At 40.1% G+C, this 20,115-nt stretch overlaps 1 long non-coding RNA gene across 1 annotated transcript; it reads right to left on the bottom strand.

Annotated features, from left to right (window-relative positions):
- Positions 1-3,984: 3,984 nt before the first annotated feature.
- On the bottom strand, positions 3,985-19,687 carry LOC142601794 (uncharacterized). Its single transcript, XR_012835442.1, has 3 exons — positions 17,658-19,687; positions 6,389-6,990; positions 3,985-4,551 (listed from the first exon to the last, which is right to left on the bottom strand). It is a non-coding gene; the product is annotated as an uncharacterized LOC142601794 (long non-coding RNA).
- Between the last annotated feature and the right edge of the window lie 428 nt (positions 19,688-20,115).

Here is a 20,115-nt window from a genome sequence, read left to right as displayed (position 1 = left end):
TGGGAAGATCAAGGAGCCCAGCTTTAATCCAGGCTGCCTACAAGGACAACGGGTACGTCTGCCCCAGCGCCCTACGATGCCCCGTGTGAGCACATTTACACCAGGTGTCACCTCCTCCACCCAACCCTGTCCCCCAACACTATTCAGTCCACCTGCGCACTCCTCCGACCACCCTCTGCACCCCTCTGAACCTCAGCTGTGGTCTCCAAACACAGCTCTAAACTTGTGGATTTGAAATTATTCCCAGGACAAATAAACTAAGATACAGTGTAGAAGTTCTTTTTATATTTACTGCCACTTTGGAAATTTCCAATTGAATAAAATTTTCAGCAAAGAAAACTTCAGAAGGCTTGATAAATTTTACTGATAAAATCTGGTATGTTAAAGCATCTTTGTATGTCAGACTTTGTTAGGTTACACTCTGATCCTTCTCCGTTTCTGATATCCTGTAAGAAAGCATCCAAATTCTTTTGTAACTCTTTTGTTCCAAAAACTGTGACTAAAAATGAGGAAAAATTGCAAAAATTTACAACTTTTCTTACTCGAAGTAAGTGTGACAATGGCAATGGATGGATGAGATAGGTACAAATCTAATTTCTGCAGAGCACAGCTGGAAGAGTAGAGATCTAAAACCACAGAATCAGTGCAACAACAGTAGTAGTCTTTTAAAATCTCAGACATGTAATACAAAATCGTGGCAAGCAGCTAAGGTTCATATGACCCATTAGTCTTCGAATGATTTTATTTTTCTAGGCTTTTGAAGAGCTTCAATTCATCACTGCTTCCACAGACCATTTTTGTTGTTGTTGCTGGGGGCTTTTTTTTTTTTTTTTTTTCAATAAGAGCATCCCATCATGAGCTCTTTGCTCATTTTATGGAAGGATATTTTTTATAGATCACCTCATGGAAAAACTTCATTTAATATTTTTAAACCATCCTTGGGAAGAATCTCTTTTGCCCTCAGGACACATCACTGGAGTCAGGAAAAAGAGCTCCAGAGTTAGAGCTACACCCAGAGACCTACACGCTGCATTCTCCTATGGGGTCCACATTACAGAAACCACAGAAGAGCCATTCACCAATATGTTTTTAATTATGTATATTTTTTTTACTTTACTCTGTGGTTTTGTTGTAGCTCTTATTTCTGTGACATCACTTTTTCTTTTTTACATTAAAAGCCAGGGACAGAAGGGGAAGCAGGCCCAATCTGCCAGAAACATTGGGAAGGATTTTTCGGATTAAAACAAGAGTTTGCAACCTTTTTTTCTATACAGTTCCTAATGATGCAACATATTACTCTGCCTCACTCCCAGACTTTTGTGTTATGTCTCTTTGGACTATGCATCTGTACAGCTCCCAGTACAGCCAGTTCTAATGGCATTAGACACGTTAACAAACAGATTAAATGATGTGTTGCCTTTAGGAGCTGACTATCCGATGCCTGAAAAAAAAAAGGACTTTTAGGATGTAATGCTAAATTTTACTTACAGAGTAACCCAAAATAAAAATTGTACTTGTGAACTTTCTATTACTATATTTTTGCTGTGCAAAGGGAAGAAAACTCAGGATAGGTGGCATAGGAAGTACTTCACACCATCTTTACCCAGAGAGCTGCTCTTGCACTTACTCCTCCTTTTACCTGCCTTCTTGCTGACAAAGGAGTTTGTCAGACACGTTTGATTCACATGTAATAAAAGCCTGAATAGTTGTGGTTGCAAGGAAATGTTAAGTCTGTAAATACCAAGTGTGGTTCCCATCACACAAAAAAGAAAACAAACTGAACTCTCTCTGGAAAATATCTTTCTCACTGTGCTTGAAAAAGGAACATCATGTCACAATGATTCACTGTTACATGCTGATTTCGAGTGAAAACATGGAGAGTGCGCAGGCAAAACCCTATTATCTCCGTACCGTAGCATTGAAAAGACGAGGGGCAGGCTATGCTATTAAGGCCTGCGTATGGTGCCGCAGGACCTACAAAGGGCGTTTCGGTCCAGGCGCTGTCTGCATGCCTTCCATTACCCTTAGTGTGGGGCCCAGCATGTCCCCCAGCGATTTCATCATATCTGCCATTGCTGAGTACTCCAAGCCAACAAGCTCGGGTTTTTTTCCTACTCTTTGTGATACAACACGAACTTTCCTTGTTTGGTTTATGTTCCAAGAGACAAATGATGGGGAAAACATTTTTGAAGCTCTTTCATTTGTCAATGACAAATGCAGAGATTTATATGAAACACTAACAAAATGGAAATATTCACTCTGATCCTTCAGTTCAGATGAAAAGTGCTACCTAGGTGAAAACTGTCATTATTGTTATGAATCAACTGCACACACCACAGGCATAACAAAGTAATGTTTATTGCCGGTAACCTTTGTAGTAATCATAGTTTCCAATGAGGACTCTTTAGTTAACGATCAAAGTATCTACGGGTGAGATTTCAAGAATTGTCTAAGTAAATTTGGTACTAGCTCAGATGGAAAATTGCTGAGAAATGGGTGCCTAACTCCCACGGGGCCTTTGAAAAAAAGGCTCATCTTGCATTAATTGGAATGGGGAGGAACCAGAAATTCAATATAGTATCACAACAAAAGCATGAGAAAGAAAATGGCATATTGAGCAACTCTGAAGGAAAATTTCTGTGTCACTGAAGGACAAATTATTGCAGAATCTTGTTATTTACTGGCATTGTACTTCACTTCACCGCCAGGAGACAGCAGAAATTAAAAAAGATGTACTGTAATGTCTCAGATCCTTCCTTTCAGTTCTCCAGAGCCCTCAGTGGCAAACTCCAACCACAACTCTATCCCCAGCATTATTCAACATCTGTAGAGAGTAAAGAGGAGAGACAGACAGATACCACAGGGATAGGACCAGAAGGACGGTGGCACATGCTCCTGCTTGAGTATCTCTGCCTCACATCATAATATCATTGTCTATATTTTTCAGTATATACCTGGAGGGAAAAGAGCTAAAACTGTTGACTACAGAGATCAGGGTGATGCTGATGAGATACATTTCAAGCAAAAAAACCCCCAACTTTCCACAGCATCACCTTATATTTAGGCATCCATCCTGAGGCTGTGAAGTATCTCTTCAGGCCTTCTGTGCTCCTCATGCTTCTGGAAGCTCATTTAATGACCGCTTAAAACCCACTGATTTGCATCTGAAATGGGACTGAATATTGAACAAGGCCAGATACTGACCTGCACTTAGTGAAGAAAGATTCTTTACTTCCACATAAGCTTTCCTATCACAGCTCTATCCATCAAACCTGTTTGGGGTGGGGGTGGGGGTGGGTGGTTAAACAGTTGAGACAGCAACAGAAGTCACCATAGGAGCCACGTCTTTCATCCTCTACACTTGCTCCCTGCACTTCACTGAATAAACTGAGTATTGGTTCGACACTCAAAGTCCTCCCTAGGTTTTACTCTAATTAACAGTTCCTTCCCTCCCCACTAATGGCTGTCCAAGGACATCTACTCTTCTGTGGAAACACCAGTGAATGAGGGCACCACATCTGAGGGAGAACTGGAGGTTCAGGGACTGTGCACAGCTGGGAACTTACCCAACAAGAACTCAAACAGCAACACACCTGCTAAATCAACCATGTTTCCTTGAGGAGATGAAGGGCTGAGTGAGAGATAACTGCTCTTATCTAGTTTTGAATACTTAGTGGGTCAGGCACTGCAGTGAAAGAGGATGCCCACATAAGCAGGCACTGGGGCAGAGTCTTTCACGTGACTCACTTATACTTACTTAATAAATGGGAATGAACAACGGTAGCTGTAAGGCCATGGGTAAGATTCGGCACTTAGACTGTGCTTACTTCGTAGTCAAAAATTCAGACATGACAATGAGCTATAGGCTTTTCATTCAGCTCTAAAGACCATTTGCACTTCTGAGAAACATAAAGGGCCTGATATATAGTGCAAATCAGCCCTGTAGTAGCAATTCAGACATGACTAACATTTTAGGCAGTTTGAAATTCTTTTATTAATTTTCACAAAATCCACAATAAAATGCATCCTGAGTTCTTGTTCTGCATCCATATGTTACAAAAATACAAATTTATCACCAAAAATATTTTTCTAATAATTTAGTTTTCTCATCTTGCTGAGTTATTTCATGAGTCTCCACATAGAACCTGTGGTAGAGCAGTGGGCTTACAAGGATTGTGCTCAGTTTATGTCAGGAAATAGCCGATTGCAAGACAAAATATTTAATGAAAACCTTTGTAACTCTGCGGATGCCAACCCTCACAATTGTGCCTGACCTTTCTCCTGCACACAGGTCCTTGGCACACTAGCAAATGCTGCAGCTTTCCACAAGAGCTAAAAAAACCTCATGATGACCAACAGGCTTGTCTGTGTGAGGTTTTTGGGTTTTTTTCAGTACTTCTTTCATTTCATGATCATTTGTTTCCTCCTGTTGTAAGTTGTTCTTGTTGAACTTCCAGTTTTCCCCCTTAGTAGGATCCTGCAGTGGAAGTGGTCTGGTGCCAGAGAGTGGAGAGAGATGATGATGTGCAGCACCTTCCTGAGATTGGCAGACTGCAATTAAAAGAGAAAATCATTAGTGCCCCCATTAGAGCCCCCATCCTAGCATTTTAATTAGGGTAGAAAGATTCTTCCATTGCTGAAATTCAAGGAACAGGTAAATATCAATAGTTTTGCAACAGAGCTCCATTTTGTCTTAAGAAGGGTGGCAGCACTGCAAAACAGGAGAGCTGGCTTTGCTCTCACATCTGCATGATTTCCATTTTTTTTTATCCCTGCTGCAGTGATGTAATGTCACCAAGGTGCAAAATGCTAAGCTTGACCTTGCTCATGAAATCCCAGTGCTTGTGGGCTGCTGCAGCCTATGGGAAGGGGAATGTTACAGGCTTAACCAGAGACTGCAACCATGCAGCAAACCCCAGATGGCCTCATTTAGATAAGGACAAGCTTTCAGCTGGAAAATAAACCCTGTGAGTATGAATCTGGAGCATTTGTGAATTACCCAATACATAGTGAACTGGAGACCCTAAAGGGGCTCCCCCAGTATTTCCAGTATGAAAGAGGTCTCTGGAAAGATCTCTGGTATAAGAAGACAAAATTGGTCTGTGAGAAAGCAATGGAAAAACCAAAGCTGACTGAGATTTTTTTCAGTAGGAATATCAAGAGTCTCAAGAAACCTCAAACCACTGTCTGTGTTTTATTTTAGCTGCATCCACTGATATATATTGACTGCAGGGTACAATTTCTAAGCACGTTCTGAAAGTTTAACTGTCTATACATTTATACAGAATATACCAATGTTCTGCAGTAAGGAAAGATTGGCAGCTAAGTTTGAAAGACTAGATCAAGGATTTGAGATCCAACATTTGCAACAATCTGACTGGGGCATTTAAAAATAAAATCTGTTTATTTTGCAAATAGTTCTTATTTCTAGAGCCAAAAATGATCATAAAAGAATTAGATTAGTAACCAGGAGTCCAAACAAGCTTATTCAGCTTATTTTACTGCTTGTGTTGATGACACTCTCTTTTGTCTTCATCCAGTAGTGGGAAGCGCTTTATCATCTTCTGGTTTGGAAAAAGACCCAAGCAGCTAATGTAAAAAAAATATATTCTCCAGTAGCTGCAGCATGATTAATTTTCCACCCCATGAGATCACTGTGAGTTTGAAAGCACCCTAGAGCTTTATTTGCTACATTATAGTCATCAAGGATCATAAAGCATCTTCTTCCTTCCGCACCGCTAGCACTTCAGAGAGCCAGTATGGTTGAGTGGAATGAGCAAAGGGTTGAAAACCAGGAAATTTTTATTATAAACCTAAAAGAGCTTGTGACTTGCCTTTGGCCTTGGTTAAATAATGCTGGACTCAGTTCTCTGAAGCAATACAGTCCGCTACTCCAGCTAAAGAATTTATAGACTCTAGCCCATATGACACCCTGACATTCGTATCTGCATTATAAAATGAGGATAATAATACAGATTTTTTTTTATCATGCATTTTGGGGTTTATTGGTGAAGAGCAGAAGGTGACAGCAAAAGATTTTCATTAACGTCTGTAAATCGTATTCAAAAGAGAAATTACTCATTATAATTTTTCCACATCATTCCCCCAAGATAAGCACATGAAGAAAATCCTGCATATTACATTGGCCTGTTGCTATACAGAAAGTTGACTTGGGGACTTCTCCCTTTTCCACATCATTAGGACCATCCAATCCCAGCAGTACTGTATGAAAAATGTGGGGTTTAGGCTGTCCCCCCAGCCTCCTGCAACAGTAACCCTCCATACCTTAAAGGTATGGTGGTGCCTTGGGGGTTTGGTGATACTTAGAAGTACCTAAGACCCCCAAAACAATAGCAGCCCTGATCACTATAAAAGTTTATAAGCTTACCCAAAAGCAGTTCAACTCTTCCATCAAACCACAGTTCTTCATGTCCTATGGGGTAACGGCAGCTGGCCAAATGGAAACATGCCCTGAGTCAGAGAGGGACAGACTGAGGCAGGGTAGGTAGGACCATACACATTACCTTTACTAATGCCACCACGCAAATAAGCCAGAGAAAAGAGTATGTGTCCAGATTGCATCACCATGATGGTACTACTCTTGAGTGGCGTCCAAAGATGATCCTTAGAGAAACAGTTCCCACTAGGGAATGTGTAGGAGGGGAAACATGGGGGAGAACAATGTACAACTGTTGTAGGTATTTAGAGAGCTGCAAGGTTTGGAGCAGGACAACTGCCCTCCCCCACTGTGGATAGCCACACAGAAGCCATCAGAACTACTCACATAAGCAAAAATTAGGCAAGACAATATCAGCATCCCAGTATTGACCTGAGGCAGTTCTGCCCACAGTTGTGCTAGAAAGAAAAGGATATACAAATATATTCAGGACATGACCTTCAGCATTACTTTAAGAAAATGTGTTTCTTCTTAGCATCTTCTGGTTCTGTGTCCATAAATTCATTATACTTCAGGCATTCTGTCAGGTGACACTTAAAAAAAAATTGTACAAATAATTATCTTCATGTTTTTCAAGGTGGTTTTTTTAAAATAAATTTTTAAAAAAGCATGTCATCTGAAGCTAAGGTTCATCTGCATCTTTTTAAAAGGCCATTATTCTGAATTTTTCCGCATTTATTTTTACTCACATAATTTTTCCCATCCTATCCTTCCAGCTCCTTGCTTCTCCACACAAATCTTCTAGATGCCAGCAGAGATCTGTTTTGCTGCGTGACTTTCAGTGAAAATGCAAAATAAAAAACAGCAGTGTATGGAATATAAAACACAATTTTAGCAGTGAAAATTTCTGAGGTATATTTCTCCCAATGTACTTTTATATTAAAAATATTTAACTGTGTTACATGTAGCATTAATCTTCATTTCGCATATTGGATGCACCTTGTCAATGGCCTATAGTTGCATAGCTCCCTGCTATACAAAGTCATCCCTTCAATTTACTTTTTGTTCACTTTGTTCAATTTCTGAGGTGATGAATTTAACACCTGGTACCATTTCCCTCATACCTCTTGTTGTTCTCTTAAGGATATCCATGCAAGCCACAATCCACGAGTGTTTATGTTCAGTGTCACCCCGGCACTGCCAGCTGAAGACAGCATCGCACCATTTAAATAGATTAATTTTCTTGAGATGGACCTTGCTACTAGTCTCTTTTCCAGCTGGACAGAATAATCAGGTTGTTTCACCCCAGCCAACAGAGAGTTTAATCCTCAAGCCCTCGATCTTCCATAAATCTGTCTGCAGAGAGCCACTGCTAGAAATTCTTTGTCGTTTATGTCATATCTTGTAAAATCGGTTGAGCCTCCTTTGAGCATGTGTCTGTTTTGACTTTTCCTGAAGAACAATCTCACTCTGGAGGGAAAGTCTGAACCGTAGCATTTATCTTTCCGTGCATTCAGATAGGCAGTTGTGAAAGTCTTTTTCTCGTGGGGATATTTTCCAGTGAGTCAGACTTGCTTCCTCTGGATCGACAAGTTCTGACAGCAAAGTATTAATACTATCTTGCAATATTAGTCAACTGGACTCCAGCTGAAAGCTGAATAGAAAGGCAAACCTTCATCCTCAAGCTCATTCCCAGGCAAGGCTCCCATTAAAGAAAAACAGGCCCTTTTCCTGAGTAGTCAAGAGGGACTAAGAAGAGTAGGCAGGATTTCAGATGTCTTTGAGCGCATAGGAACTCGCAGTCAGGTCCACAAATTTTCTCCATAAAATAACCCTAAAATTTATTTGTTTTTAAAACAAATTACAAGAAACAGCACAAATGCACTCTTTCTGATTATCCTGAGAAGCCAAAAATCAATACTTCATTCCGCTTCATAATCAAAGGCAGTTCATGACAAAAAGAGTTGGCAAAAAAAAAAATCTGAAATACTCTTTTCCTTATTTTTATCATTGCAGCACAACGCAGATAAACAGCTGAGCTAAAAGCTATAAAAGTAGCATTTCCTTCAGAGTGAAAATTGAAGAGGAAAGCACAAGAAATTATCTTAATTGCTAATCCCCATTCATGCTGGATCTTTACCAGGTCCATATTAATGTCTTTGCGTTCTAAATAATTTCTGTCTTTCCTATCAAACTTCTTCCTTTCTGAGAACTTTTAGCATCTAGTTGTCATGTGCACCTTTTCATTTCAGATTCAGTTCTGGTATTTAAATAGGAAAATATAGTGTGCGATTATTAAAAAAAGTAATTCTTAGAATCAGAAAAATCTCCATTAAATATTACAGTCTGGATTTTCATTAAATAGAATCAACAAACAAATTCTTCAATTTCAGGAGCAAGATTATTCTTCCCAAAAGAATGAAAGAGAAGGAAAAAAGAGAAGAAGAAGAAAAAAAAAAAAAGAAGAAGAAAAAGAAGACAAGAGAAAGAGAAAACTAGCAAACCTGACTGAAACAGTCTGGTGACACCTGAGCTCATTTCACTGAATCCGCATGGAAAATAGTCACATCAGTTATACTGTCTTTAGGCTTGGCATTGCTACTGTAAGAAAATTATGGCTGCAGGTCCCAAGAGCGAGAACTGGAGTTCAAACACTTGCCAGCCAGCCAAGAAATGTAGACTGCCCCACTGATTAGCTGCAAGAAGCATATCTCAGACAGGGGACATCAGGTAACGTGACAGGGGAAAGGACCACCCAGGGCCTGCTGCCATCCAGAATTGCCTTTCTGCTGACCTCAGAAGGGCATGGAGCAGATCCCAAATCCACGGTATGGATCAGCAGGCAGCGGTTATGTTCTCTCCTTGGGGTCTTCAGAAAGGAAATGGATGGTTGAGCAGGGGATTACAACAGCTCAGAAAAAGCTGTGGATTTCAGAGATTTCCAGCCAGAAGTATGATATGTAAGTGAATCTGCCTTAGCAGGGGGATTGGACTAGATGGTCTCCAGAGTCCTTTCCAACCCCTACCATTCTGTGATTCTGTGATTCTTCCTTTGCACAGTTACCAACAACACTCATATCTATCTTATATACTCATACAGTCCCCTTTCCTCCTGCACATGGATACTTCTCAGTCTTGTAATGTTTGACCTTACAGCACTCTTCTCCATTTCTACATAGATTTTTCTTGGACAACTAGATTGAAGGTTGCAGTGGGGAAGGGAGAGGGAGAACGGTTTAGTACCAAAGCATTGTTATTGGGTCTTCAGAAGTGCCTAGATCCACAAGAAACGCAAGGAACTGGGTGCAGACATGTTTTTAAATGCTCCCTGCATGCCTGCTGTATCATGAAGTGTTTAACACCTTTCAAAAAGTGGCTCTGAAATATTTCTGTCAGCTTGGTGGAGAGTATCAGCGCAAGAAATCTCATGTCTCATACTGGCCCTGACCATTAGTTTCCTTCTTTCTTTCCTTTTTTCTCTCTCTCAATGATCTTAAAATAATGCAGAACCAAGTAAAACAGAACCATATCTTTTGCTGGAAGAGGAGCAAAAGAATGGAAATTGACTCAATATGTTCTCAACTCACAGTTGAGATTCATGGAAGTTGAAATCAGACAAATTCAGATCAAAAATAAAGCTATGCCTTTTTTTTTTTCTTTCCCCAATGGTGAATATGATTAATCACTGGCACAGCTTAAAGATGTCTGCAAGATTTTCCATCACCAGCAACTTATAAATCAACATTGGATGGCTTTAAAAAGAAATGCTCAAGTTCAAGTAAAAATTAATTCAAGGAAGACCTATGACCTCTGCTACATGGGATCAGATGATCACAGTAATCTTTTTTAGCTTTACAATCTATTAATTAGATCTTTCTACTCCCTTGTCTGGGATCACCCTTTCAATTCCACCCCTCAGCATCAGAGGTAATTAATTCTTGAGTTTCTGTAGATTTTTCTTCTCAGGCACCCAGACAGGAGGCAGGTCTATTAAAAATATCATTAACCCCTGCAAAGCTCATTTAGCTGCTGCCATTTCTCATCTGCAGGAGACCTGTTCATTAGATGGCTGTGCAACTTCTAGAGGGAAAGCCCAAATCCTAGAGCAGCAATGCAAGTCCTGGAAAATCCTTCTGGGTACTGGGCATCACTCACATTGTGGAGCACATTTGCAGTGACAATGACAGCCAAATTGTGTTGATCAAAAGTGTTGATCTGTTTGAGGTAGGAAGGCTCTACAGAGGGATCTGGACAAGCTGGATCACAGATTAACAGATTCACAGATTGGTAGTAGTTGGAAGGGACCTCTGGAGATCATCTAGTCCAACCACTCTGCTAAAGCAGGGTCACCTAGAGCAGGTTGCACAGGATGGTGTTCAGGCAGGTTTTGAATCTCCCCAGAGAAGGAGACTCCACAACCTCTCTGGGCAGTCTGTTCCGGTGCTCGGTCACCCTCAGAGTGAAGAAGTTTGTCCTCATGTTCAGATGGAACTTCCTGTGTTCCACTTTGTGCCTGTTGCCCCTTGTCCTCTCACTGGGCACCATAGAGAAGAGTCTGACCCCTTCCTCTAGACACCTGCCCTTTAGATATTTATAAGCATTGATCAGATCCCTTCTCGGTCTTCTCATCTCCAGGCTAAACAGCCCCAGCTCTCTCAGCCTTTCCTCATACGAGAGATGCTCCAGTCCCTTAATCGTCTTTGTAGCCCTCCGCTGGACTTTCTCCAGCAGTTCCCTGAACTACTGGATTGATGAACTGAGGCCAGCTGTATGAGGTTCAACAAGGCTCAGTGCCGGGTCCTGCACTTGAATCACAACAACGCCAGGCAACACTACAGGCTTGGGGCAGAGTGGCTGGAAAGGTGCCTGGCAGAAAAGGACCTGGGGGTATTGAATATGAGTGGCTGGATATGAGTCAGCAGGTGCCCAGGTGGCCAAGAAGGCCAACAGCATCCTGGCTTGGATCAGTGCTGGCCAGCAGCACTAGGGAAGTGATTGTCCCCCTATACTTAGCACTGGTGAGGCTGCACCTCAAGTACTGTGTTCAGTTTTGGGCCCCTCACTACAAGATGACCATTGAGGTCCTGGAGCATGTCCAAAGAAGGGCAACGAAGCTGGTGAAGGGTCTAGAACACAAGTCTGATGAGGAGCAGCTGAGGGAACTGGGGTTGTTTAGCCTGGAGAAAAGGAGGCTGAGGGGAGACCTTATCAATCTCTACAACTACCTGAAAGGAGGCTGTAGCCAGGTGGGTGTTGGTCTCTTCTCCCAAGTAACAAGCAATAGGATGAGAAGAAATGGCACGGGTTGTGCCAGGGGAGGTTTAGATTGGCTATGAGGAAAAAATTCTTCACCAAAAGGTTTGTCAATCATTGGCACAGGCCGCCCGGGGAAGTGGTTGAGTCACCATCCCTGGAGGTATTTAAAACACGTGTAGGTGTGGTGCTCAGGGGACATGGTTTAGTGGTGGGATTGGCAGTGTTGGGTTTACAATTGGACTTGATGATCTTAGAGGTCTTTTCTAACCTAAACTATTCTGTGATTCTAAATGTGGCTGTAATCCATTGTCAAGCTCAAATTCGTCTTCCACCTATAAATATGAGAACTATGTATGGTTTTAACTTCAAAGTGCTCTTGAAGAAGCCAGTCTGAACATGGATGGTAATTAATTCATAGAGCCTAGACAAATGAGGCACAGGCCTATCCACCAGTAGGTATATGAAGTTTGACTCTTCATAAGCACAATATGGTTATTTTCAAGATGTGCTACAAGCAGCCTCACACTGATATGAATAATAAACACTTCAGCCCGGTATGCTTGCATGTGATCATCTATTCTTCACTTAAAGATGGAACTTTTGCATAATTCTCACTGTCTCTATTACTCACAAATCTATTCATTCTGGAGTTTTGCAAGAGACTAACAACCGACTGTCCTTAGTAAAAAGGTTTTTCTTCCAGTCAAGTTCCAAACGCCTCAAGAATATTTACCTTGTGTTTTTCTTCTCAAGATGCAATACTTTAGTTTGCAAATACCATCACTCAACACTCCTTGCCACTCCATGAAAAGTATAAATTTCAGACACCTTTTCCATTTAGCTACACCCAGGAACCCCATTCTCCCTGGACTGCCTGTACATTTAATTGCAGAAGTAGGTAAAGGATAGTACGGAAACACCCAAGCTCTAAACTAGCTTCTTCAGACTCTGTTAGTACCCTAGGGCAGCAGCATGGACTCCAGTGCACACAATTTTTTTCTGCACCAAGACTATAGAGTAAGAACATATTAGTCACCATTCAGCACATGTCGAGATACGACTAAACTGATAATTCTACATGTATTACTCAGTCCCTTGGACAGGCAAATGGATTAAATGATTTGAGCTTTTGGTAAATAAGTCATTTAAAGAGACAGCAGCAATTGCTAGTGTTATCCTTATTTACAGGGTATTTTTTTACAAATGATGAATTAATAATATACTTTTACTTATGACCTTAAGAACGCAGCTTTTCACAGTAAAGGAGATTTTATTGGTGACTCGAACCTACAGCAGGTCATGAGATCAGAAAGTAAATTGAAAGCTTCTCCTTGTATGAAAAATATTAGACACAATATTTTATATAATAATATTGCACTATTGTTGGTTGATTGGCATCTGAGGGAGATCCTAAGTGCTGCCAGGTCAAAATTCCTTCAGCCAGGCAGGATTCATCTCACTCAACCGTGTATATCTGTAGTGTGAACAGCCATCAAAGCCAGTCACCTTCAGTTTCTTTTATGTCACTACACAATTTTAAGACTAAGTTCATCTGCCTTATTTCAGATGTCGACTGTAGGGTGAGACAAATCACAACCTAAAAGTGTCCATTTCTCCCCACTGGCTATAAAAAACCCATTTCAACTGGCTCAGCTGTAGACATCTGCACTGCAAACCTTTCCTGTTGATCAGCCTGTGCGGCTGCTGTCTCCAGCAATTGCCATTTTAATAGGTTGAGAGGACATGTGCCAAAATATCATTATTGAGTAGCATTAATAAAATTATGTAGGCAGCTAGTGTCAGTCACAGAGCAGATGTTTAAGTGCTGCGAAGATGCCTTGACTTTCTGAAGGATGTAGTTGTAGGTGGCCCAGAAAAAAAATGAAGCCATTTTTTATGCAGATGCCTATTTCCACGCATCAAAGTATTACAAGCACTGGCTTTAATACTGAGCTTGGAAGAATGGCCAATCCTACAGAATAACTTCAAACAATTCCCAAATACAATTGATGTGTTCACAGAGATGTGAATTGCACACTGGGTACATTTATTGAAAATAAGTCATTTTTTTAATTTGGACTAAATTAATATAAAAGAGATCTCTCCCTTCCCACTGATTCAAATAATTGATGTATCTATTGATTATTAAGCTGTTGATTACTGTGAGAATGAGGAATATAAAAAACTTCAAAGCCTTTGAATTTTTATGCCGTATGAATAGCTTTGAACAGTTTTCTCAGAGACTCTATTTAGTCATTGAAACTGCTGCTTTTTTGTACAGGTAAGAAACCAAAGAATTTCAGTGCTTTTTTTACTAAGCAATTATCTTCTTGCCATGTTTCCTGAACTTATATCTACTTCAATATAATAATCTACCATGACAAACTGTTTTCCCGGCTTATAAAACTACCATTCTTCGAAGTTGATAGCAGCTGTTTTGTAGCTGTCATACCATATAATATTGGTAAGGTCACTCCCTGCAGCAAATTTGTAAGCTAAATTACAGAATTCGATCTGGTGCCAAGTTCTAAAAGCAGAGATACCACATTATTGTGAACTGTCGTGTCCAGAGTTTAATGTATTTCTTATTAAAATCAATGGAAAGTTTATTTCAATGAGGGTTGGATCGAGGCCTAATTACATGTCAACAAATGCTTCCCGTATGCCAGTTCCGGTGTTCGAGCTGCTGTTGATCAGATGTCCTTATAATGTACTCTTCAGTCCTGTGGCCAGTGAAACAATTAATTTCTACTGTCAAAATTAAATTTAATTAAAACTAATTTTACTATTGAACACCAGATAATTCACCTTATATTTAATTAGATGGCGGTCTCACTTCCAGTTCTACCACCACGATTTTCCACATGCCGTAAGGGTGTAAAATTACTGGTACAATTTTTACACTAACTGCAGAATGACCAGTGCCTACCAAATTGCTTTGCAAATACAGCAAGACTAAAGCCATTCTGATTACAGTTCTCGTGATTCAAGAATGAGATACATTGCCTTTTTCTATATCATACTTTTTCCCTTGTCAATAATAGTGAAGGTTCTTAAAAATCTGGGACTGGACTACAGATACATGGTTACGTTTCATGACCAATTGAAAACAGGAATCTGGGTTCACTTCTTACCAAAAGAAGCATGAGTCTTCCTGCTGGTTTGAATGTAAGATGGATGAAGATCTCAAAGAAATAAACACAGGAAATAATAAGGAAAATCAATGATTTTAGATCATAATGAATCTCTGTCTGATGTTACTGTGGAAAATGGCCACCTGACCTCTGGACTTTACATTGGGCTGAAACTTTCTAATAATTTATATATATATATATATATATTTCATATTCTACTCTGAGACTAGTCCTGTGTATCGATCTGTGTGTGCATGTGTGTGTATATGTTTCCCAGTCATTTTTCTTACAGCTGTTTTTTGATGGTTGATCTTTATTTTCCCCAGTGAAACATTGTTCACTCTTTTTTCATTTTTGTCTCTCTGCATTTAATTTGTCTTCTGAGTTGGGGGCCACTGCTGGCTGAGGATCTGTCCTTCTTGTAACTGAGAAGCAGCTATTTCTGTTCCTTAGCCCATGATGTGCCAGAGGATTTATTTGTGTGCAGCTATTTGTTTCTGGGCGTTAGATTAGATGACTAAAGGAGCAGTTTGGGAGGTAAGGAATTCTGGGAACAGCTTTGTGTCAGATCTGCTGAGCTCCAGAGCCTGGTTTCCAAAGTCTTCCTTTTACCTAACTCTCAGATTTTCCAAAGCTAGCTGTTGATGACATGGGACACCACTATTTTAGGAGATGTCCTTGCTCTGCCCAGTTCATAGTAATCTTTCAGGCACTTCCTCTTGTGTGCCTGCCTCAACTCTACACGGAGCGAAGGGTGAAGGTTTCCTCTGCAAAATTTCACTCAAAGCTCGAATGGTGCTACACAATCAATCAACAGAATTATATTTACGCCAGGTGAGGGTCTGCCCCATGTCGCTTCCAAGTATATGACAAAGAAATACGTTTGTTGACAGTACAATATGTTCATTTGGAAATGGATAGGATTTCATGAAAAAGAATAAAAAAGTAAGGTTACAAATTAAGACTATTTGATTTGAAAAGCAGTCAGAATAACTTCAAAAGCAGCTGCTCAGGACTCTAAAATTATTTCACCATCCATACTGTCTGGAGGAAATATGAAGATGTGAATTCAACTGCCATAAGGGACCACAAGGTGGGCCGAGCAGGAATAAAGATTGTGAGGCTTGTAATGAATAGTAAAATATACAAATTAATCAGCAGTTGTCACTCTGGCACAATAATCAAACATCAGATACCCACAGCACCTGGGAGGAAGTCCCACTGAAAAAAAAAAAAAAAAAACCCAAACCACCATTAATAACACTTTAATGAAAAAAGACAGTGACGTAGACTGTATTCAGTAGAGAACTTCAATTCTTTGGCATTCGTGGTAAAGGAAACCAGAGTGTTGTTCCAAGTGTTTAATAAAGCCAGCTAGTATGATCAAGTGTAAAATCTAATACCTCCTTTCTACAGTTTTAAATCTTCTCCAGTTGGAAAATGAACGGTAAGATCTAGCAACCTTTTTCCTTCCTAGGGACAATGATCCCACGTCACTAATGTTATGTCAATGCACTTCACAATACGTACATTTTGTTTTGCAAAGAAATGAACATTTAGCTGTTTTTCTGATGGTATTATCAACAGCCTTGCAAATATATCAAGTGAGCTGGAGTGAAGAATGACTGTAAGATAAGGCATGCATAGCGAAAACTGAATTAAACAAAGCAGAACAGATTACATATGGTTCTAAATAATGTTGTTATTCTTCTTAATCCTCAAATAGAGTCATTAAATTACAAGTCTAGATTTAGTTATGATATTTACAAATGACTTAACTGTACATTTAAAGAGGGGAAACCGGCTACAAATGGGGGCAAGCTCATAATTTAAGGTCACAGTGGTGCCAGCACAGAGCAAATGCTTATTACTGGGGTATTTTTGGTCATGGAGAATTCTCTTTCCCTAAGAACAAATCCCAGAAAAGCATATTTTTATTACATCTTCCAAATCTGGCATTCAGGCTTTATGTAAATATACAAGACACAGGACTTTTCTTTTTAAAATGCTAGGAACTAGAGGCACAGCTGAGATTTGTTGGAGAATATTTCCTTTGAAATCGTTTGTATGAGCAACCCAAAAACTAAAATATTAAAAAAAAAATGTGTAAAGAAGAATGAACAGGAAAGTATTGTATGAAAAACATGGCATCTTGCTGAAAACTACATAAAATTGTTTCTCTCTTCCTCGCCTAAACGTAACACCTGTAAGTATAATAACAAAAAAAGTTCAAAATAAGGTTACCAGTTTTGTTTCTTTATAACTGAAAACAGAAGGTGCATTTTTTTAAGATTGTATCATTCTTGAGTTCTGTTGTCCAACTGCTCTCAGAAATGCTCTCTCATCTTTTGATATCCATGATCCTTACCATTTTTTTCTCTAGAGTACCTTTCATCTAACATCTGTCTCTTTTTCCTTGGTAGAGAACCACAGTGCAGACCTAGACTTTGGAAGAAGTGTAAAGAAATAGAGTCCCAAAAAACTCAGATGTAGTACTGCGATTTACAGAAAATTAAACATAGTTAATTTTGGCAGGAGCTACATAAAGGCTATGTCATACAGTGAACTGAGCTGGGCAACACTCTTAACGACTTTGGAGAGCAACTTGAATCCAGAAAGCTCAGGTTAGTTTAATACAAGTTTTATTTTAGCAAGAATTTGGTGGGTAAAGAAAGAAAAACGGCAGCAGCAACTGTTGCCGATAGTATAGGACTCTGCTGGTATGAACTACGATAATTTGAAGTTACTCGGTATTTGGGGATCTCTCTCCACCACGTACACTTTGCCGAAGAGGTACTGGCTATCACCCACCGCAGGAAATTACCTTCTTACATTTATACTTAGAAAGATACACCATCACATTGTGGTACCTGAAAACAGCCCCAAACAGATCCTTGCAGTTCGGTGGGAGATTGCCTAGATGTCAGCAAGGGCAGAAGCTCCTGAAGGCTTTATTCTTATAAATCATTTTACTTGCATTCATTACTCCCATAGAAGGACAAAAAAAAAAAAAGTGTCTTGTGCTTCTGAGATTCATTTCTAATGGTTCTTATCATCAGCCTGCTTAAAGAGGAGTAAGTTTCATCCCAGTGAAGCAACAGTGAAATACATGACGATAAAGTTGGAAGCAAGACCCATAGAGAACACAGAAACCAGTCTCCTCCCCTAACTGTCATTTAGGATTTCCCCCGGCACCCAGCTGTGCAAGCTGAGAGCAAAATTCAGCAACAGTTCACTTCCTGAGTGTTACTGTTCAGGATCATCCTCCAAAACTAACTTGGTAAGCTGAGCCTGCCTTGGAAACTCCACTCTAAACCATCTCCCGCCTCCTTTTCCACGATGAAAAAACTCTCTTCTCACTCTTCTTTATTTTTGTTCAGAATTTCCCTTTTTTTTAAATCTGTTAATATTTCTATCAAGTATGCTTGTGACGATCGCTTGGTCCCCCCTCCTGCATTCAGGGGGATGAGTCCAAACACAAAACCCAGCCATGCCAAGCGCAACCCTCCATTATGCATGGCTTTTAGAGGTCATAATCTTATCCTCCTAGATTTAATCCTTCTAGAACACATAGAAACTTCTGATGATTACATTATTTTTTTAAATGCCATAGGAATTTAAAAATCACGTAACATGTGTATTCATCACTGTCATTCACTTTTTCTGGGTCTCCAGTAGAGAAAACACATGACAGGATAATCACAGAGATCTGGCACTCGGGGAGTTTGTCTAAAAGCTTTTCACACTTCTCCCTCCAGGCTGGGTTAGCACTGGCTGCTCACACCTTGCCAAAATCTAAAGATTGCCATTTCTTGCCTCCCACCACTATCTTTGCTGCCAGAGTAAGGTATGTGGTGCCCCAGCTGCCACACCACAGAGTTTGTGGATCTCTTGAGAGCAGCAGATTTTTCTTTTCAAGCCAACAGATAAAATTTTGTAGCTGGTATTCATGCACTCTGCTTTAATGCCCCAAATCTAATAACAAGTAGCTTTTTTCTTTCTGTTCCATAGAAGACGCTGTTCTTGCTCAGCTAATTACAACCTAATGAAATCATAAATGCAGGGAGGATAAGCTTTCCTTGCTTTTTAGGACTGACCTTAAGATCACCTTCAAGTCCAGATCTGCTGACTAGTTATTAAACACCCCCACAGCACGCTGCCCAGATGCCCTCTCCAGCCGCAACAGCAGCTCAGCGGAACGTCCTGGCATGCAGAGGAACCATCTCCACCCTCTGCCACCCACCGCTTTCTGCACTGCATCTGGGTCTGGAGCATCGCCTGGCCACCAGCGATCACAAAATCCCCTGTTCTTCACTTTGAAGTCTTCCTTTCCCATCTCTACCACCCACAAAAAGAGGAGGAATGTATGTAGCAATCACTAGAAGAGGTCTGGAAAGGACAAGTTTTACAGATATGTTCAAGAAACAAGAAGCCTATTCCATAGGTTACACAACACAGCAGAGAGAGGGAAGGGTAGCTTGCATTTCAGACTGATCAAGGATACAGAACTTGTATTTAAATCCCAAATTCTTCTTTCTGAAATATGAGCAAGATAAAAAGTTATAATAGAGGGTTCCCCCAAACTACAATTTTAAAAGAAGATTAAGAGGTCTGGGCTTCTCCTTAGCTGACAGCATTTTCATATGTATTGAAAAAGTGAGTCACTAAACAAACTGTGCCAACCAAATACTGAGGTGTTTCTGGAATTGCATCATTTCTATGAAGAAGCTTGCAGCCTCAAAGCCGGCCAGTGAAAACCAAAAAGGCCAGACTCCAGGTCTTCGTGCACACTTCATTTTTTGGTGGTTTTGCTCAGGAGGAAATTTCACTATGCTTGACCTTCTGGCTCCCAAACAGAAACGATTCGCTTAGCTCATTGCATGAGACTGAAGAAGTGAGTCAAAACACTGGAGGTCTTTCTCAAAGGCATTGCATGACGTTGGGCATTTCCCTTCAAGACTGTTTGAAGATCTGATATTAAACAGCAATGTCCACATTTAGTAAAATAAATAAAACTTTTATGCTAACAGCTGGCAGGCATTCTCACCTTCCAATGAAAATCTAAAGACCTTTTTAATGAAGTGTGTTGGAGTCACAAGCCTGATTCTGCTTAAAAAAAAAAACCCAACAAAAAAAACCAAAAAAACATACCAAAAAACAGAAAGCACTCCTCATTAGATGTCAATATAACCTTTCAAGTGCCCAAATTCAGAATCATCAGGTTTCTTTTCTTGGTACTTTTATTTTACCTTGTAAAATGGTGAGATTACATTTACCCATCAGACACAACATTTTGAGGTTGGAAATGTTTGGAAACTTCTAAAACTT

This window comes from Balearica regulorum, chromosome 4 (assembly GCF_011004875.1).
Source record: "Balearica regulorum gibbericeps isolate bBalReg1 chromosome 4, bBalReg1.pri, whole genome shotgun sequence".
NCBI lineage: Eukaryota > Metazoa > Chordata > Aves > Gruiformes > Gruidae > Balearica > Balearica regulorum.
This window is presented reverse-complemented; position numbering and strand designations above follow the sequence as displayed.